Here is a 23371-nt window from a genome sequence, read left to right as displayed (position 1 = left end):
AATTCTCTCACTTCGCGATGTCATAAAAACTTGAAATTTGGCATGAGCATTGATTATATCATAAATAGGAAAATGTAATGGGTACAAATTCGATTATTCAATTTTAAGCGCAAAACAATTAGCGTCCAAATTTTATGTATGGAATCTAATTCTCTCACTTCCAGATGGAATTTGGCACGAGCATTATTTATATCATAAATAGGAAAAGTTTATGGGTCCCAACGCGGTTATTCAATTCTAAGCGCCAAAGAATTAGCGTCCAAATTTTACGTGCAGAATTTAATTTTCTCACTTCCCAATGTCATAGAAACTTGAAATTTGGCACGAGCATTGATTATTTTATAAATAGGAAAAGTTAATGGGTCCCAACTCGATTATTCAATTCTAAGCGCCAAAGAATTAGCGTCCAAATTTTACGTACGGAATCTAATTCTCTCACTTCCCAATGTCATAGAAACTTGAAATTTAGCACGAGCATTGATTATTTTATAAATAGGAAAAGTTAATGGGTCCCAACTCAATTATTTAATTCTAAGCGCCAAAAAATTAGCGTCCAAATTTTTCATACGGAATCTAATTTTCTCACTTCCCAACATCATAGAAACTTGAAATTTTGCACAAGCATTGATTTTGTAATAAATAGGAAAAGTTAATGTGTCCCAACTCGATTTTTTAATTCAAAGAGCAAAAGAATTAGCGTCCAAATTTTACGAATGGAATCTAAGTTTCTCAATTCCCAATGTCATAAAAACTTGAAATTTGGCACGAGCATTGATTATGCCATAAATAGGAAAAGCTAATGGGTCCCAATTCAATTTTTCAATTCTAAGCGCAAAAGAATTAGCATCTAAATTTTACGTACAGAATCTAATTCTCTCACTTCCCAATGTCATGGAAACCTGAAATTTGGCATGAGCATTGATTATGCCATACATAGGAAAAGTTAATGGGTCCCAACTCGATTATTCAATTCTAAGTGCCAAAGAATTAGCGTCCAAATTTTACATACGGAATCTAATTCTCTTACTTTCCAATGTCATAGAAACTTGAAATTTGGCACGAGCATTGATTATGTCATAAGTAGGAAAAGTTAATGGGTCCCAACTGGATTATTCAATTCTAAGCGCAAAAGAATTATCGTCCAAATTTTATGTACGGAATTTAATTCTCTCACTTCCCGATGTCATTAAAACTTGAAATTTGGCACGAGCATTGATAATGTCATAAATAGGAAAAGCTAATGGGTCCCAACTCGGTTATTCAATTTTAAGCGCAAAACAGTTAGCGTCCAAATTTTATGTATGGAATCTAATTCTCTCACTTCCCGATGGAATTTGGCACGAGCATTATTTATATCATAAATAGGAAAAGTTTATGGGTCCCAACGCGATTATTCAATTCTAAGCGCCAAAGAATTAGCGTCCAAATTTTATGTGCAGAATTTAATTTTCTCACTTCCCAATGTCATAGAAACTTGAAATTTGGCACGAGCATTGATTATGTCATAAATAGGAAAAGCTAATGGGTCCCAACTCGATTATTCAATTCTAGGGCAAAAGAAATAGCGTCCAAATTTTACGTACGGAATCTAATTCTCTCACTTCCCAATGTCATAGAAACTTGAAATTTAGCACGAGCATTGATTATGTCATAAATAGGAATAGGTAATGGGTCCCAACTCAATTATTCAATTTTAAGCGCAAAAGAATTAGCGTCCAAATTGTACGTACGGAATCTAATTTTCTAACATCCCAATGTCATAGAAACTTGAAATTTGGCACGAGCATTGATTATGTCATTAATAGTAAAATGTAATGGGTACAAACTCGATTATTCAATTCTAAGCCCAAAACAATTAGCGTCCAAATTTTACGTACGGAATCTAATTCTCTCACTTCGCGATGTCATAAAACTTGAAATTTGGCATGAGCATTGATTATATCATAAATAGGAAAATGTAATGGGTACAACCTCGATTATTCAATTTTAAGCGCCAAAGAATTAGCGTCCAAATTTTATGTATGGAATCTAATTCTCTCACTTCCCAATGGAATTTGGCACGAGCATTATTTATATCATAAATAGGAAAAGTTTATGGGTCCCAACGCGATTATACAATTCTAAGCGCCAAAGAATTAGCGTCCAAATTGTACGTACGGAATCTAATTTTCTGACATCCCAATGTCATAGAAACTTGAAATTTGGCACGAGCATTGATTATGTCCTAAATAGGAAAATGTAATGGGTACAACCTCGATTATTCAATTTTAAGCGCAAAAGAATTAGCGTCCAAATTTTATGTATGGAGTCTAATTCTCTCACTTCCCGATGGAATTTGGCACGAGCATTATTTATATCATAAATAGGAAAAGTTTATGGGTCCCAACGCGATTATTCAATTCTAAGCGCCAAAGAATTAGCGTCCAAATTTTATGTGCAGAATTTAATTTTCTCACTTCCCAATGTCATAGAAACTTGAAATTTGGCACGAGCATTGATTATGTCATAAATAGGAAAAGCTAATGGGTCCCAACTCGATTATTCAATTCTAGGGCAAAAGAATTAGCGTCCAAATTTTACATACGGAATCTAATTCTCTCACTTCCCAATGTCATAGAAACTTGAAATTTAGCACGAGCATTGATTATGTCATAAATAGGAATAGGTAATGGGTCCCAACTCAATTATTCAATTTTAAGCGCCAAAGAATTAGCGTCCAAATTGTATGTACGGAATCTAATTTTCTAACATCCCAATGTCATAGAAACTTGAAATTTGGCACGAGCATTGATTATGTCATTAATAGGAAAATGTAATGGGTACAAACTCGATTATTCAATTCTAAGCCCAAAACAATTAGCGTCCAAATTTTACGTACGGAATCTAATTCTCTCACTTTGCGATGTCATAAAAACTTGAAATTTGGCATGAGCATTGATTATATTATAAATAGGAAAATGTAATGGGTACAAATTCGATTATTCAATTTTAAGCGCAAAACAATTAGCGTCCAAATTTTATGCATGGAATCTAATTCTCTCACTTCCAGATGGAATTTGGCACGAGCATTATTTATATCATAAATAGGAAAAGTTTATGGGTCCCAACGCGGTTATTCAATTCTAAGCGCCAAAGAATTAGCGTCCAAATTTTACGTGCAGAAATTAATTTCCTCACTTCCCAATGTCATAGAAACTTGAAATTTGGCACGAGCATTGAATATTTTATAAATAGGAAAAGTTAATGGGTCCCAACTCGATTATTCAATTCTAAGCGCCAAAGAATTAGCATCCAAATTTTACGTACGGAATCTAATTCTCTCACTTCCCAATGTCATAGAAACTTGAAATTTAGCACGAGCATTGATTATTTTATAAATAGGAAAAGTTAATGGGTCCCAACTCAATTATTTAATTCTAAGCGCCAAAAAATTAGCGTCCAAATTTTTCATACGGAATCTAATTTTCTCACTTCCCAACATCATAGAAACTTGAAATTTTGCACAAGCATTGATTTTGTAATAAATAGGAAAAGTTAATGTGTCCCAACTCGATTTTTTAATTCAAAGAGCAAAAGAATTAGCGTCCAAATTTTACGAATGGAATCTAATTTTCTCAATTCCCAATGTCATAAAAACTTGAAATTTGGCACGAGCATTGATTATGCCATAAATAGGAAAAGCTAATGGGTCCCAATTCAATTTTTCAATTCTAAGCGCAAAAGAATTAGCATCTAAATTTTACGTACAGAATCTAATTCTCTCACTTCCCAATGTCATGGAAACCTGAAATTTGGCATGAGCATTGATTATGCCATACATAGGAAAAGTTAATGGGTCCCAACTCGATTATTCAATTCTAAGTGCCAAAGAATTAGCGTCCAAATTTTACATACGGAATCTAATTCTCTTACTTTCCAATGTCATAGAAACTTGAAATTTGGCACGAGCATTGATTATGTCATAAGTAGGAAAAGTTAATGGGTCCCAACTGGATTATTCAATTCTAAGCGCAAAAGAATTATCGTCCAAATTTTATGTACGGAATTTAATTCTCTCACTTCCCGATGTCATTAAAACTTGAAATTTGGCACGAGCATTGATAATGTCATAAATAGGAAAAGCTAATGGGTCCCAACTCGGTTATTCAATTTTAAGCGCAAAACAGTTAGCGTCCAAATTTTATGTATGGAATCTAATTCTCTCACTTCCCGATGGAATTTGGCACGAGCATTATTTATATCATAAATAGGAAAAGTTTATGGGTCCCAACGCGGTTATTCAATTCTAAGCGCCAAAGAATTAGCGTCCAAATTTTACGTGCAGAATTTAATTTTCTCACTTCCCAATGTCATAGAAACTTGAAATTTGGCACGAGCATTGATTATGTCATAAATAGGAAAAGCTAATGGGTCCCAACTCGATTATTCAATTCTAAGCGCCAAAGAATTAGCGTCCAAATTTTACGTACGGAATCTAATTCTCTCACTTCCCAATGTCATAGAAACTTGAAATTTAGCACGAGCATTGATTATTTTATAAATAGGAAAAGTTAATGGGTCCCAACTCAATTATTTAATTCTAAGCGCCAAAAAATTAGCGTCCAAATTTTTCATACGGAATCTAATTTTCTCACTTCCCAATATCATAGAAACTTGAAATTTTGCACAAGCATTGATTATGTAATAAATAGGAAAAGTTAGTGTGTCCCAACTCGATTTTTTAATTCAAAGAGCAAAAGAATTAGCCTCCAAATTTTACGAATGGAATCTTATTTTCTCAATTCCCAATGTCATTAAAACTTGAAATTTGGCACGAGCATTGATTATGTCATAAATAGGAAAAGCTAATGGGTCCCAACTCGATTATTCAATTTTAAGCGCCAAAGAATTAGCGTCCAAATTTTATGTATGGAATCTAATTCTCTCACTTCCCGATGGAATTTGGCACGAGCATTATTTATATCATGAATAGGAAAAGTTTATGGGTCCCAACGCGATTATTCAATTCTAAGCGCCAAAGAATTAGCGTCCAAATTTTATGTGCAGAATTTAATTTTCTCACTTCCCAATGTCATAGAAACTTGAAATTTGGCACGAGCATTGATTATGTTATAAATAGCAAAAGCTAATGGGTCCCAACTCGATTATTCAATTTTAAGCGCCAAAGAATTAGCGTCCACATTTTATGTATGGAATCTAATTCTCTCACTTCCCGATGAAATTTGGCACGAGCATTATTTATATCATAAATAGGAAAAGTTTATGGGTCCCAAAGCGATTATTCAATTCTAAGCGCCAAAGAATTAGCGTCCAAATTTTATGTATGGAATCTAATTCTCTCACTTCCCAATGGAATTTGGCACGAGCATTATTTATATCATAAATAGGAAAAGTTTATGGGTCCCAACGCGGTTATTCAATTCTAATCGCCAAAGAATTAGCGTCCAAATTTTACGTGCAGAATTTAATTTTCTCACTTCCCAATGTCATAGAAACTTGAAATTTGGCATGAGCATTGATTATGTCATTAATAGTAAAATGTAATGGGTACAAACTTGATTATTCAATTCTAAGCCCAAAACAATTAGCGTCCAAATTTTACGTACGGAATCTAATTCTCTCACTTCGCGATGTCATAAAAACTTGAAATTTGGCATGAGCATTGATTATATCATAAATAGGAAAATGTAATGGGTACAAACTCGATTATTCAATTCTAAGCCCAAAACAATTAGCGTCCAAATTTTACGTACGGAATCTAATTCTCTCACTTCGCGATGTCATAAAAACTTGAAATTTGGCATGAGCATTGATTATATTATAAATAGGAAAATGTAATGGGTACAAATTCGATTATTCAATTTTAAGCGCAAAATAATTAGCATCCAAATTTTATGTATGGAATCTAATTCTCTCACTTCCCGATGGAATTTGGCACGAGCATTATTTATATCATAAATAGGAAAAGTTTATGGGTCCCAACGCGGTTATTCAATTCTAAGCGCCAAAGAATTAGCGTCCACATTTTATGTATGGAATCTAATTCTCTCACTTCCCGATGGAATTTGGCACGAGCATTATTTATATCATAAATAGGAAAAGTTTATGGGTCCCAAAGCGATTATTCAATTCTAAGCGCCAAAGAATTAGCGTCCAAATTTTATGTGCAGAATTTAATTTTCTCACTTCCCAATGTCATAGAAACTTGAAATTTGGCACGAGCATTGATTATGTTATAAATAGGAAAAGCTAATGGGTCCCAACTCGATTATTCAATTCTAGGGCAAAAGAATTAGCGTCCAAATTTTACGTACGGAATCTAATTCTCTCACTTCCCAATGTCATAGAAACTTGAAATTTAGCATGAGCATTGATTATGTCATAAATAGGAATAGGTAATGGGTCCCAACTCAATTATTCAATTTTAAGCGCCAAAGAATTAGCGTCCAAATTGTACGTACGGAATCTAATTTTCTAACATCCCAATGTCATAGAAACTTGAAATTTGGCACGAGCATTGATTATGTCATTAATAGGAAAATGTAATGGGTACAAACTCGATTATTCAATTCTAAGCCCAAAACAATTAGCGTCCAAATTTTGCGTACGGAATCTAATTCTCTCACTTCGCGATGTCATAAAAACTTGAAATTTGGCATGAGCATTGATTATATCATAAATAGGAAAATGTAATGGGTACAAACTCGATTATTCAATTTTAAGCGCAAAACAATTAGCATCCAAATTTTATGTATGGAATCTAATTCTCTCACTTCCCGATGGATTTTGGCACAAGCTTTATTTATATCATAAATAGGAAAAGTTTATGGGTCCCAACGCGATTATTCAATTCTAAGCGCCAAAGAATTAGCGTCCAAATTGTACGTACAGAATCTAATTTTCTGACATCCCAATGTCATAGAAACTTGAAATTTGGCACGAGCATTGATTATGTCATAAATAGGAAAATGTAATGGGTACAACCTCGATTATTCAAATTTAAGCGCCAAAGAATTAGCGTCCAAATTTTATGTATGGAATCTAATTCTCTCACTTCCCGATGGAATTTGGCACGAGCATTATTTATATCATAAATAGGAAAAGTTTATGGGTCCCAACGCGATTATTCAATTCTAAGCCCCAAAGAATTAGCGTCCAAATTTTATGTGCAGAATTTAATTTTCTCACTTCCCAATGTCATAGAAACTTGAAATTTAGCACGAGCATTGATTATTTTATAAATAGGAAAAGTTAATGGGTCCCAACTCAATTATTTAATTCTAAGCGCCAAAAAATTAGCGTCCGAATTTTTCATACGGAATCTAATTTTCTCACTTCCCAATATCATAGAAACTTGAAATTTTGCACAAGCATTGATTATGTAATAAATAGGAAAAGTTAATGTGTCCCAACTCGATTTTTTAATTCAAAGAGCAAAAGAATTAGCCTCCAAATTTTACGAATGGAATCGTATTTTCTCAATTCCCAATGTCATTAAAACTTGAAATTTGGCACGAGCATTGATTATGTCATAAATAGGAAAAGCTAATGGGTCCCAACTCGATTATTCAATTTTAAGCGCCAAAGAATTAGCGTCCAAATTTTATGTATGGAATCTAATTCTCTCACTTCCCGATGGAATTTGGCACAAGCTTTATTTATATCATAAATAGGAAAAGTTTATGGGTCCCAACGCGTTTATTCAATTCTAAGCGCCAAAGAATTAGCGTCCAAATTTTATGTGCAGAATTTAATTTTCTCACTTCCCAATGTCATAGAAACTTGAAATTTGGCACGAGCATTGATTATGTTATAAATAGGAAAAGCTAATGGGTCCCAACTCGATTATTCAATTCTAGGGCAAAAGAATTAGCGTCCAAATTTTACGTACGGAATCTAATTCTCTCACTTCCCAATGTCATAGAAACTTGAAATTTAGCATGAGCATTGATTATGTCATAAATAGGAATAGGTAATGGGTCCCAACTCAATTATTCAATTTTAAGCGCCAAAGAATTAGCGTCCAAATTGTACGTACGGAATCTAATTTTCTAACATCCCAATGTCATAGAAACTTGAAATTTGGCACGAGCATTGATTATGTCATTAATAGGAAAATGTAATGGGTACAAACTCGATTATTCAATTCTAAGCCCAAAACAATTAGCGTCCAAATTTTGCGTACGGAATCTAATTCTCTCACTTCGCGATGTCATAAAAACTTGAAATTTGGCATGAGCATTGATTATATCATAAATAGGAAAATGTAATGGGTACAAACTCGATTATTCAATTTTAAGCGCAAAACAATTAGCATCCAAATTTTATGTATGGAATCTAATTCTCTCACTTCCCGATGGATTTTGGCACAAGCTTTATTTATATCATAAATAGGAAAAGTTTATGGGTCCCAACGCGATTATTCAATTCTAAGCGCCAAAGAATTAGCGTCCAAATTGTACGTACAGAATCTAATTTTCTGACATCCCAATGTCATAGAAACTTGAAATTTGGCACGAGCATTGATTATGTCATAAATAGGAAAATGTAATTGGTACAACCTCGATTATTCAATTTTAAGCGCAAAAGAATTAGCGTCCAAATTTTATGTATGGAATCTAATTCTCTCACTTCCCAATGGAATTTGGCACGAGCATTATTTATATCATAAATAGGAAAAGTTTATGGGTCCCAACGCGGTTATTCAATTCTAATCGCCAAAGAATTAGCGTCCAAATTTTACGTGCAGAATTTAATTTTCTCACTTCCCAATGTCATAGAAACTTGAAATTTGGCATGAGCATTGATTATGTCATTAATAGTAAAATGTAATGGGTACAAACTTGATTATTCAATTCTAAGCCCAAAACAATTAGCGTCCAAATTTTACGTACGGAATCTAATTCTCTCACTTCGCGATGTCATAAAAACTTGAAATTTGGCATGAGCATTGATTATATCATAAATAGGAAAATGTAATGGGTACAAATTCGATTATTCAATTTTAAGCGCAAAATAATTAGCATCCAAATTTTATGTATGGAATCTAATTCTCTCACTTCCCGATGGAATTTGGCACGAGCATTATTTATATCATAAATAGGAAAAGTTTATGGGTCCCAACGCGGTTATTCAATTCTAAGCGCCAAAGAATTAGCGTCCACATTTTATGTATGGAATCTAATTCTCTCACTTCCCGATGGAATTTGGCACGAGCATTATTTATATCATAAATAGGAAAAGTTTATGGGTCCCAAAGCGATTATTCAATTCTAAGCGCCAAAGAATTAGCGTCCAAATTTTATGTGCAGAATTTAATTTTCTCACTTCCCAATGTCATAGAAACTTGAAATTTGGCACGAGCATTGATTATGTTATAAATAGGAAAAGCTAATGGGTCCCAACTCGATTATTCAATTCTAGGGCAAAAGAATTAGCGTCCAAATTTTACGTACGGAATCTAATTCTCTCACTTCCCAATGTCATAGAAACTTGAAATTTAGCACGAGCATTGATTATGTCATAAATAGGAATAGGTAATGGGTCCCAACTCAATTATTCAATTTTAAGCGCCAAAGAATTAGCGTCCAAATTGTACGTACGGAATCTAATTTTCTAACATCCCAATGTCATAGAAACTTGAAATTTGGCACGAGCATTGATTATGTCATTAATAGGAAAATGTAATGGGTACAAACTCGATTATTCAATTCTAAGCCCAAAACAATTAGCGTCCAAATTTTGCGTACGGAATCTAATTCTCTCACTTCGCGATGTCATAAAAACTTGAAATTTGGCATGAGCATTGATTATATCATAAATAGGAAAATGTAATGGGTACAAACTCGATTATTCAATTTTAAGCGCAAAACAATTAGCATCCAAATTTTATGTATGGAATCTAATTCTCTCACTTCCCGATGGATTTTGGCACAAGCTTTATTTATATCATAAATAGGAAAAGTTTATGGGTCCCAACGCGATTATTCAATTCTAAGCGCCAAAGAATTAGCGTCCAAATTGTACGTACAGAATCTAATTTTCTGACATCCCAATGTCATAGAAACTTGAAATTTGGCACGAGCATTGATTATGTCATAAATAGGAAAATGTAATTGGTACAACCTCGATTATTCAATTTTAAGCGCAAAAGAATTAGCGTCCAAATTTTATGTATGGAATCTAATTCCCTCACTTCCCAATGGAATTTGGCACGAGCATTATTTATATCATAAATAGGAAAAGTTTATGGGTCCCAACGCGGTTATTCAATTCTAATCGCCAAAGAATTAGCGTCCAAATTTTATGTACGGAATTTAATTCTCTCACTTCCCGATGTCATTAAAACCTTGAAATTTGGCACGAGCATTGATTATGTCATAAACAGGAAAAGCTAATGGGTCCCAACTCGATTATTCAATTTTAAGCGCAAAACAATTAGCGTCCAAATTTTATGTATGGAATCCAATTCTCTCACTTCCCGATGGAATTTGGCACAAGCTTTATTTATATCATAAATAGGAAAAGTTTATGGGTCCCAACGCGATTATTCAATTCTAAGCGCCAAAGAATTAGCGTCCAAATTGTACGTACAGAATCTAATTTTCTGACATCCCAATGTCATAGAAACTTGAAATTTGGCACGAGCATTGATTATGTCATAAATAGGAAAATGTAATGGGTACAACCTCGATTATTCAAATTTAAGCGCCAAAGAATTAGCGTCCAAATTTTATGTATGGAATCTAATTCTCTCACTTCCCGATGGAATTTGGCACGAGCATTATTTATATCATAAATAGGAAAAGTTTATGGGTCCCAACGCGATTATTCAATTCTAAGCCCCAAAGAATTAGCGTCCAAATTTTATGTGCAGAATTTAATTTTCTCACTTCCCAATGTCATAGAAACTTGAAATTTAGCACGAGCATTGATTATTTTATAAATAGGAAAAGTTAATGGGTCCCAACTCAATTATTTAATTCTAAGCGCCAAAAAATTAGCGTCCAAATTTTTCATACGGAATCTAATTTTCTCACTTCCCAATATCATAGAAACTTGAAATTTTGCACAAGCATTGATTATGTAATAAATAGGAAAAGTTAATGTGTCCCAACTCGATTTTTTAATTCAAAGAGCAAAAGAATTAGCCTCCAAATTTTACGAATGGAATCTTATTTTCTCAATTCCCAATGTCATTAAAACTTGAAATTTGGCACGAGCATTGATTATGTCATAAATAGGAAAAGCTAATGGGTCCCAACTCGATTATTCAATTTTAAGCGCCAAAGAATTAGCGTCCAAATTTTATGTATGGAATCTAATTCTCTCACTTCCCGATGGAATTTGGCACAAGCTTTATTTATATCATAAATAGGAAAAGTTTATGGGTCCCAACGCGATTATTCAATTCTAAGCGCCAAAGAATTAGCGTCCAAATTTTATGTGCAGAATTTAATTTTCTCACTTCCCAATGTCATAGAAACTTGAAATTTGGCACGAGCATTGATTATGTTATAAATAGGAAAAGCTAATGGGTCCCAACTCGATTATTCAATTCTAGGGCAAAAGAATTAGCGTCCAAATTTTACGTACGGAATCTAATTCTCTCACTTCCCAATGTCATAGAAACTTGAAATTTAGCATGAGCATTGATTATGTCATAAATAGGAATAGGTAATGGGTCCCAACTCAATTATTCAATTTTAAGCGCCAAAGAATTAGCGTCCAAATTGTACGTACGGAATCTAATTTTCTAACATCCCAATGTCATAGAAACTTGAAATTTGGCACGAGCATTGATTATGTCATTAATAGGAAAATGTAATGGGTACAAACTCGATTATTCAATTCTAAGCCCAAAACAATTAGCGTCCAAATTTTGCGTACGGAATCTAATTCTCTCACTTCGCGATGTCATAAAAACTTGAAATTTGGCATGAGCATTGATTATATCATAAATAGGAAAATGTAATGGGTACAAACTCGATTATTCAATTTTAAGCGCAAAACAATTAGCATCCAAATTTTATGTATGGAATCTAATTCTCTCACTTCCCGATGGATTTTGGCACAAGCTTTATTTATATCATAAATAGGAAAAGTTTATGGGTCCCAACGCGATTATTCAATTCTAAGCGCCAAAGAATTAGCGTCCAAATTGTACGTACAGAATCTAATTTTCTGACATCCCAATGTCATAGAAACTTGAAATTTGGCACGAGCATTGATTATGTCATAAATAGGAAAATGTAATTGGTACAACCTCGATTATTCAATTTTAAGCGCAAAAGAATTAGCGTCCAAATTTTATGTATGGAATCTAATTCTCTCACTTCCCAATGGAATTTGGCACGAGCATTATTTATATCATAAATAAGAAAAGTTTATGGGTCCCAACGCGGTTATTCAATTCTAATCGCCAAAGAATTAGCGTCCAAATTTTACGTGCAGAATTTAATTTTCTCACTTCCCAATGTCATAGAAACTTGAAATTTGGCATGAGCATTGATTATGTCATTAATAGTAAAATGTAATGGGTACAAACTTGATTATTCAATTCTAAGCCCAAAACAATTAGCGTCCAAATTTTACGTACGGAATCTAATTCTCTCACTTCGCGATGTCATAAAAACTTGAAATTTGGCATGAGCATTGATTATATCATGAATAGGAAAATGTAATGGGTACAAACTCGATTATTCAATTCTAAGCCCAAAACAATTAGCGTCCAAATTTTACGTACGGAATCTAATTCTCTCACTTCGCGATGTCATAAAAACTTGAAATTTGGCATGAGCATTGATTATATTATAAATAGGAAAATGTAATGGGTACAAATTCGATTATTCAATTTTAAGCGCAAAATAATTAGCATCCAAATTTTATGTATGGAATCTAATTCTCTCACTTCCCGATGGAATTTGGCACGAGCATTATTTATATCATAAATAGGAAAAGTTTATGGGTCCCAACGCGGTTATTCAATTCTAAGCGCCAAAGAATTAGCGTCCAAATTTTACGTGCAGAATTTAATTTTCTCACTTCCCAATGTCATAGAAACTTGAAATTTGGCACGAGCATTGATTATGTCATAAATAGGAAAAGCTAATGGGTCCCAACTCGATTATTCAATTCTAAGCGCCAAAGAATTAGCGTCCAAATTTTACGTACGGAATCTAATTCTCTCACTTCCCAATGTCATAGAAACTTGAAATTTAGCACGAGCATTGATTATTTTATAAATAGGAAAAGTTAATGGGTCCCAACTCAATTATTTAATTCTAAGCGCCAAAAAATTAGCGTCCAAATTTTTCATACGGAATCTAATTCTCTTACTTTCCAATGTCATAGAAACTTGAAATTTGGCACGAGCATTGATAATGTCATAAGTAGGAAAAGTTAATGGGTCCCAACTCGATTATTCAATTCTAAGTGCCAAAGAATTAGCGTCCAAATTTTACATACGGAATCTAATTCTCTTACTTTCCAATGTCATAGAAACTTGAAATTTGGCACGAGCATTGATAATGTCATAAGTAGGAAAAGTTAATGGGTCCCAACTGGATTATTCAATTCTAAGCGCAAAAGAATTAGCGTCCAAATTTTATGTACGGAATTTAATTCTCTCACTTCCCGATGTCATTAAAACCTTGAAATTTGGCACGAGCATTGATTATGTCATAAATAGGAAAAGCTAATGGGTCCCAACTCGATTATTCAATTTTAAGCGCAAAACAATTAGCGTCCAAATTTTATGTATGGAATCTAATTCTCTCACTTCCCGATGGAATTTGGCACAAGCTTTATTTATATCATAAATAGGAAAAGTTTATGGGTCCCAACGCGATTATTCAATTCTAAGCGCCAAAGAATTAGCGTCCAAATTGTACGTACGGAATCTAATTTTCTGACATCCCAATGTCATAGAAACTTGAAATTTGGCACGAGCATTGATTATGTCATAAATAGGAAAATGTAATGGGTACAACCTCGATTATTCAATTTTAAGCGCCAAAGAATTAGCGTCCAAATTTTATGTATGGAATCTAATTCTCTCACTTCCCGATGGAATTTGGCACGAGCATTATTTATATCATAAATAGGAAAAGTTTATGGGTCCCAACGCGATTATTCAATTCTAAGCCCCAAAGAATTAGCGTCCAAATTTTATGTGCAGAATTTAATTTTCTCACTTCCCAATGTCATAGAAACTTGAAATTTGGCACGAGCATTGATTATGTCATAAATAGGAAAAGCTAATGGGTCTCAACTCGATTATTCAATTCTAGGACAAAAGAATTAGCGTCCAAATTTTACGTACGGAATCTAATTCTCTCACTTCCCAATGTCATAGAAACTTGAAATTTAGCACGAGCATTGATTATGTCATAAATAGGAATAGGTAATGGGTCCCAACTCAATTATTCAATTTTAAGCGCCAAAGAATTAGCGTCCAAATTGTACGTACGGAATCTAATTTTCTAACATCCCAATGTCATAGAAACTTGAAATTTGGCATGAGCATTGATTATGTCATTAATAGTAAAATGTAATGGGTACAAACTCGATTATTCAATTCTAAGCCCAAAACAATTAGCGTCCAAATTTTACGTACGGAATCTAATTCTCTCACTTCGCGATGTCATAAAAACTTGAAATTTGGCATGAGCATTGATTATATCATAAATAGGAAAATGTAATGGGTACAAACTCGATTATTCAATTCTAAGCCCAAAACAATTAGCGTCCAAATTTTACGTACGGAATCTAATTCTCTCACTTCGCGATGTCATAAAAACTTGAAATTTGGCATGAGCATTGATTATATTATAAATAGGAAAATGTAATGGGTACAAATTTGATTATTCAATTTTAAGCGCAAAATAATTAGCATCCAAATTTTATGTATGGAATCTAATTCTCTCACTTCCCGATGGAATTTGGCACGAGCATTATTTATATCATAAATAGGAAAAGTTTATGGGTCCCAACGCGGTTATTCAATTCTAAGCGCCAAAGAATTAGCGTCCAAATTTTACGTGCAGAATTTAATTTTCTCACTTCCCAATGTCATAGAAACTTGAAATTTGGCACGAGCATTGATTATGTCATAAATAGGAAAAGCTAATGGGTCCCAACTCGATTATTCAATTCTAAGCGCCAAAGAATTAGCGTCCAAATTTTACGTACGGAATCTAATTCTCTCACTTCCCAATGTCATAGAAACTTGAAATTTAGCACGAGCATTGATTATGTCATAAATAGGAATAGGTAATGGGTCCCAACTCAATTATTCAATTTTAAGTGCCAAAGAATTAGCGTCCAAATTGTACGTACGGAATCTAATTTTCTAACATCCCAATGTCATAGAAACTTGAAATTTGGCACGAGCATTGATTATGTCATTAATAGGAAAATGTAATGGGTACAAACTCGATTATTCAATTCTAAGCCCAAAACAATTAGCGTCCAAATTTTGCGTACGGAATCTAATTCTCTCACTTCCCAATGTCATAGAAACTTGAAATTTAGCACGAGCATTGATTATATCATAAATAGGAAAATGTAATGGGTACAAACTCGATTATTCAATTTTAAGCGCAAAACAATTAGCATCCAAATTTTATGTATGGAATCTAATTCTCTCACTTCCCGGTGGATTTTGGCACAAGCTTTATTTATATCATAAATAGGAAAAGTTTATGGGTCCCAACGCGATTATTCAATTCTAAGCGCCAAAGAATTAGCGTCCAAATTGTACGTACAGAATCTAATTTTCTGACATCCCAATGTCATAGAAACTTGAAATTTGGCACGAGCATTGATTATGTCATAAAAAGGAAAATGTAATTGGTAAAACCTCGATTATTCAATTTGAAGCGCAAAAGAATTAGCGTCCAAATTTTACGTATGGAATCTAATTCTCTCACTTCCCAATGGAATTTGGCACGAGCATTATTTATATCATAAATAGGAAAAGTTTTTGGGTCCCAACGCGGTTATTCAATTCTAATCGCCAAAGAATTAGCGTCCAAATTTTACGTGCAGAATTTAATTTTCTCACTTCTCAATGTCATAGAAACTTGAAATTTGGCACGAGCATTGATTATGTCATAAATAGGAAAAGTTAATGGGTCCCAACTCGATTATTCAATTCTAAGTGCCAAAGAATTAGCGTCCAAATTTTACATACGGAATCTAATTCTCTTACTTTCCAATGTCATAGAAACTTGAAATTTGGCACGAGCATTGATAATGTCATAAGTAGGAAAAGTTAATGGGTCCCAACTGGATTATTCAATTCTAAGCGCAAAAGAATTAGCGTCCAAATTTTATGTACGGAATTTAATTCTCTCACTTCCCGATGTCATTAAAACCTTGAAATTTGGCACGAGCATTGATTATGTCATAAATAGGAAAAGCTAATGGGTCCCAACTCGATTATTCAATTTTAAGCGCAAAACAATTAGCGTCCAAATTTTATGTATGGAATCTAATTCTCTCACTTCCCGATGGAATTTGGCACAAGCTTTATTTATATCATAAATAGGAAAAGTTTAGGGGTCCCAACGCGATTATTCAATTCTAAGCGCCAAAGAATTAGCGTCCAAATTGTACGTACGGAATCTCATTTTCTGACATCCCAATGTCATAGAAACTTGAAATTTGGCACGAGCATTGATTATGTCATAAATAGGAAAATGTAATGGGTACAACCTCGATTATTCAATTTTAAGCGCCAAAGAATTAGCGTCCAAATTTTATGTATGGAATCTAATTCTCTCACTTCCCGATGGAATTTGGCACGAGCATTATTTATATCATAAATAGGAAAAGTTTATGGGTCCCAACGCGATTATTCAATTCTAAGCCCCAAAGAATTAGCGTCCAAATTTTATGTGCAGAATTTAATTTTCTCACTTCCCAATGTCATAGAAACTTGAAATTTGGCACGAGCATTGATTATGTCATAAATAGGAAAAGCTAATGGGTCTCAACTCGATTATTCAATTCTAGGACAAAAGAATTAGCGTCCAAATTTTACGTACGGAATCTAATTCTCTCACTTCCCAATGTCATAGAAACTTGAAATTTAGCACGAGCATTGATTATGTCATAAATAGGAATAGGTAATGGGTCCCAACTCAATTATTCAATTTTAAGCGCCAAAGAATTAGCGTCCAAATTGTACGTACGGAATCTAATTTTCTAACATCCCAATGTCATAGAAACTTGAAATTTGGCATGAGCATTGATTATGTCATTAATAGTAAAATGTAATGGGTACAAACTTGATTATTCAATTCTAAGCCCAAAACAATTAGCGTCCAAATTTTACGTACGGAATCTAATTCTCTCACTTCGCGATGTCATAAAAACTTGAAATTTGGCATGAGCATTGATTATATCATAAATAGGAAAATGTAATGGGTACAAACTCGATTATTCAATTCTAAGCCCAAAACAATTAGCGTCCAAATTTTACGTACGGAATCTAATTCTCTCACTTTGCGATGTCATAAAAACTTGAAATTTGGCATGAGCATTGATTATATTATAAATAGGAAAATGTAATGGGTACAAATTTGATTATTCAATTTTAAGCGCAAAATAATTAGCATCCAAATTTTATGTATGGAATCTAATTCTCTCACTTCCCGATGGAATTTGGCACGAGCATTATTTATATCATAAATAGGAAAAGTTTATGGGTCCCAACGCGGTTATTCAATTCTAAGCGCCAAAGAATTAGCGTCCAAATTTTACGTGCAGAATTTAATTTTCTCACTTCCCAATGTCATAGAAACTTGAAATTTGGCACGAGCATTGATTATGTCATAAATAGGAAAAGCTAATGGGTCCCAACTCGATTATTCAATTCTAAGCGCCAAAGAATTAGCGTCCAAATTTTACGTACGGAATCTAATTCTCTCACTTCCCAATGTCATAGAAACTTGAAATTTAGCACGAGCATTGATTATTTTATAAATAGGAAAAGTTAATGGGTCCCAACTCAATTATTTAATTCTAAGCGCCAAAAAATTAGCGTCCAAATTTTTCATACGGAATCTAATTTTCTCACTTCCCAATATCATAGAAACTTGAAATTTTGCACAAGCATTGATTATGTAATAAATAGGAAAAGTTAATGTGTCCCAACTCGATTTTTTAATTCAAAGAGCAAAAGAATTAGCGTCCAAATTTTACGAATGGAATCTAATTTTCTCAATTCCCAATGTCATTAAAACTTGAAATTTGGCACGAGCATTGATTATGTCATAAATAGGAAAAGCTAATGGGTCCCAACTCGATTATTCAATTTTAAGCGCCAAAGAATTAGCGTCCAAATTTTATGTATGGAATCTAATTCTCTCACTTCCCGATGGAATTTGGCACGAGCATTATTTATATCATAAATAGGAAAAGTTTATGGGTCCCAACGCGATTATTCAATTCTAAGCGCCAAAGAATTAGCGTCCAAATTTTATGTGCAGAATTTAATTTTCTCACTTCCCAATGTCATAGAAACTTGAAATTTGGCACGAGCATTGATTATGTCATAAATAGGAATAGGTAATGGGTCCCAACTCAATTATTCAATTTTAAGCGCCAAAGAATTAGCGTCCAAATTGTACGTACGGAATCTAATTTTCTAACATCCCAATGTCATAGAAACTTGAAATTTGGCACGAGCATTGATTATGTCATTAATAGGAAAATGTAATGGGTACAAACTTGATTATTCAATTCTAAGCCCAAAACAATTAGCGTCCAAATTTTACGTACGGAATCTAATTCTCTCACTTCGCGATGTCATAAAAACTTGAAATTTGGCATGAGCATTGATTATATCATAAATAGGAAAATGTAATGGGTACAAACTCGATTATTCAATTCTAAGCCCAAAACAATTAGCGTCCAAATTTTACGTACGGAATCTAATTCTCTCACTTCGCGATGTCATAAAAACTTGAAATTTGGCATGAGCATTGATTATATTATAAATAGGAAAATGTAATGGGTACAAATTTGATTATTCAATTTTAAGCGCAAAATAATTAGCATCCAAATTTTATGTATGGAATCTAATTCTCTCACTTCCCGATGGAATTTGGCACGAGCATTATTTATATCATAAATAGGAAAAGTTTATGGGTCCCAACGCGGTTATTCAATTCTAAGCGCCAAAGAATTAGCGTCCAAATTTTACGTGCAGAATTTAATTTTCTCACTTCCCAATGTCATAGAAACTTGAAATTTGGCACGAGCATTGATTATGTCATAAATAGGAAAAGCTAATGGGTCCCAACTCGATTATTCAATTCTAAGCGCCAAAGAATTAGCGTCCAAATTTTACGTACGGAATCTAATTCTCTCACTTCCCAATGTCATAGAAACTTGAAATTTAGCACGAGCATTGATTATTTTATAAATAGGAAAAGTTAATGGGTCCCAACTCAATTATTTAATTCTAAGCGCCAAAAAATTAGCGTCCAAATTTTTCATACGGAATCTAATTTTCTCACTTCCCAATATCATAGAAACTTGAAATTTTGCACAAGCATTGATTATGTAATAAATAGGAAAAGTTAATGTGTCCCAACTCGATTTTTTAATTCAAAGAGCAAAAGAATTAGCGTCCAAATTTTACGAATGGAATCTAATTTTCTCAATTCCCAATGTCATTAAAACTTGAAATTTGGCACGAGCATTGATAATGTCATAAGTAGGAAAAGTTAATGGGTCCCAACTGGATTATTCAATTCTAAGCGCCAAAGAATTAGCGTCCAAATTTTATGTGCAGAATTTAATTTTCTCACTTCCCAATGTCATAGAAACTTGAAATTTGGCACGAGCATTGATTATGTCATAAATAGGAATAGGTAATGGGTCCCAACTCAATTATTAAATTTTAAGCGCCAAAGAATTAGCGTCCAAATTGTACGTACGGAATCTAATTTTCTAACATCCCAATGTCATAGAAACTTGAAATTTGGCACGAGCATTGATTATGTCATTAATAGGAAAATGTAATGGGTACAAACTCGATTATTCAATTCTAAGCCCAAAACAATTAGCGTCCAAATTTTACGTACGGAATCTAATTCTCTCACTTCGCGATGTCATAAAAACTTGAAATTTGGCATGAGCATTGTTTATATCATAAATAGGAAAATGTAATGGGTACAAACTCGATTATTCAATTTTAAGCGCAAAACAATTAGCATCCAAATTTTATGTATGGAATCTAATTCTCTCACTACCCGATGGATTTTGCCACAAGCTTTATTTATATCATAAATAGGAAAAGTTTATGGGTCCCAACGCGATTATTCAATTCTAAGCGCCAAAGAATTAGCGTCCAAATTGTACGTACAGAATCTAATTTTCTGACATCCCAATGTCATAGAAACTTGAAATTTGGCACGAGCATTGATTATGTCATAAATAGGAAAATGTAATTGGTACAACCTCGATTATTCAATTTTAAGCGCAAAAGAATTAGCGTCCAAATTTTATGTATGGAATCTAATTCTCTCACTTCCCAATGGAATTTGGCACGAGCATTATTTATATCATAAATAGGAAAAGTTTATGGGTCCCAACGCGGTTATTCAATTCTAATCGCCAAAGAATTAGCGTCCAAATTTTACGTGCAGAATTTAATTTTCTCACTTCCCAATGTCATAGAAACTTGAAATTTGGCACGAGCATTGATTATGTCATAAATAGGAAAAGTTAATGGGTCTCAACTCGATTATTCAATTCTAAGTGCCAAAGAATTAGCGTCCAAATTTTACGTACGGAATCTAATTCTCTTACTTTCCAATGTCATAGAAACTTGAAATTTGGCACGAGCATTGATAATGTCATAAGTAGGAAAAGTTAATGGGTCCCAACTGGATTATTCAATTCTAAGCGCAAAAGAATTAGCGTCCAAATTTTATGTACGGAATTTAATTCTCTCACTTCCCGATGTCATTAAAACCTTGAAATTTGGCACGAGCATTGATAATGTCATAAATAGGAAAAGCTAATGGGTCCCAACTCGATTATTCAATTTTAAGCGCAAAACAATTAGCGTCCAAATTTTATGTATGGAATCCAATTCTCTCACTTCCCGATGGAATTTGGCACAAGCTTTATTTATATCATAAATAGGAAAAGTTTATGGGTCCCAACGCGATTATTCAATTCTAAGCGCCAAAGAATTAGCGTCCAAATTGTACGTACGGAATCTAATTTTCTGACATCCCAATGTCATAGAAACTTGAAATTTGGCACGAGCATTGATTATGTCATAAATAGGAAAATGTAATGGGTACAACCTCGATTATTCAAATTTAAGCGCCAAAGAATTAGCGTCCAAATTTTATGTATGGAATCTAATTCTCTCACTTCCCGATGGAATTTGGCACGAGCATTATTTATATCATAAATAGGAAAAGTTTATGGGTCCCAACGCGATTATTCAATTCTAAGCCCCAAAGAATTAGCGTCCAAATTTTATGTGCAGAATTTAATTTTCTCACTTCCCAATGTCATAGAAACTTGAAATTTGGCACGAGCATTGATTATGTCATAAATAGGAAAAGCTAATGGGTCTCAACTCGATTATTCAATTCTAGGACAAAAGAATTAGCGTCCAAATTTTACGTACGGAATCTAATTCTCTCACTTCCCAATGTCATAGAAACTTGAAATTTAGCACGAGCATTGATTATGTCATAAATAGGAATAGGTAATGGGTCCCAACTCAATTATTCAATTTTAAGCGCCAAAGAATTAGCGTCCAAATTGTACGTACGGAATCTAATTTTCTAACATCCCAATGTCATAGAAACTTGAAATTTGGCATGAGCATTGATTATGTCATTAATAGTAAAATGTAATGGGTACAAACTTGATTATTCAATTCTAAGCCCAAAACAATTAGCGTCCAAATTTTACGTATGGAATCTAATTCTCTCACTTCGCGATGTCATAAAAACTTGAAATTTGGCATGAGCATTGATTATATCATAAATAGGAAAATGTAATGGGTACAAACTCGATTATTCAATTTTAAGCGCAAAACAATTAGCATCCAAATTTTATGTATGGAATCTAATTCTCTCACTTCCCGATGGATTTTGGCACAAGCTTTATTTATATCATAAATAGGAAAAGTTTATGGGTCCCAACGCGATTATTCAATTCTAAGCGCCAAAGAATTAGCGTCCAAATTGTACGTACAGAATCTAATTTTCTGACATCCCAATGTCATAGAAACTTGAAATTTGGCACGAGCATTGATTATGTCATAAATAGGAAAATGTAATTGGTACAACCTCGATTATTCAATTTTAAGCGCAAAAGAATTAGCGTCCAAATTTTATGTATGGAATCTAATTCTCTCACTTCCCAATGGAATTTGGCACGAGCATTATTTATATCATAAATAGGAAAAGTTTATGGGTCCCAACGCGGTTATTCAATTCTAATCGCCAAAGAATTAGCGTCCAAATTTTACGTGCAGAATTTAATTTTCTCACTTCGCAATGTCATAGAAACTTGAAATTTGGCACGAGCATTGATTATGTCATAAATAGGAAAAGTTAATGGGTCCCAACTCGATTATTCAATTCTAAGTGCCAAAGAATTAGCGTCCAAATTTTACGTACGGAATCTAATTCTTTTACTTTCCAATGTCATAGAAACTTGAAATTTGGCACGAGCATTGATAATGTCATAAGTAGGAAAAGTTAATGGGTCCCAACTGGATTATTCAATTCTAAGCGCAAAAGAATTAGCGTCCAAATTTTATGTACGGAATTTAATTCTCTCACTTCCCGATGTCATTAAAACCTTGAAATTTGGCATGAGCATTGATTATGTCATAAATAGGAAAAGCTAATGGGTCCCAACTCGATTATTCAATTTTAAGCGCAAAACAATTAGCGTCCAAATTTTATGTATGGAATCCAATTCTCTCACTTCCCGATGGAATTTGGCACAAGCTTTATTTATATCATAAATAGGAAAAGTTTATGGGTCCCAACGCGATTATTCAATTCTAAGCGCCAAAGAATTAGCGTCCAAATTGTACGTACGGAATCTAATTTTCTGACATCCCAATGTCATAGAAACTTGAAATTTGGCACGAGCATTGATTATGTCATAAATAGGAAAATGTAATGGGTACAACCTCGATTATTCAAATTTAAGCGCCAAAGAATTAGCGTCCAAATTTTATGTATGGAATCTAATTCTCTCACTTCCCGATGGAATTTGGCACGAGCATTATTTATATCATAAATAGGAAAAGTTTATGGGTCCCAACGCGATTATTCAATTCTAAGCCCCAAAGAATTAGCGTCCAAATTTT

General features: G+C 33.6%; 1 protein-coding gene across 1 annotated transcript in view; it reads left to right on the top strand.

The window, feature by feature from the left end:
* LOC136626544 (kinesin-like protein KIF21B) overlaps positions 1 to 23371 on the top strand; it is a 2048083-nt gene that overhangs the window by 1398883 nt on the left and 625829 nt on the right. The window lies entirely within an intron of this gene.

This window comes from Eleutherodactylus coqui, chromosome 4 (genome assembly GCF_035609145.1).
Source record: "Eleutherodactylus coqui strain aEleCoq1 chromosome 4, aEleCoq1.hap1, whole genome shotgun sequence".
Taxonomy (NCBI): domain Eukaryota; kingdom Metazoa; phylum Chordata; class Amphibia; order Anura; family Eleutherodactylidae; genus Eleutherodactylus; species Eleutherodactylus coqui.
This window is presented reverse-complemented; position numbering and strand designations above follow the sequence as displayed.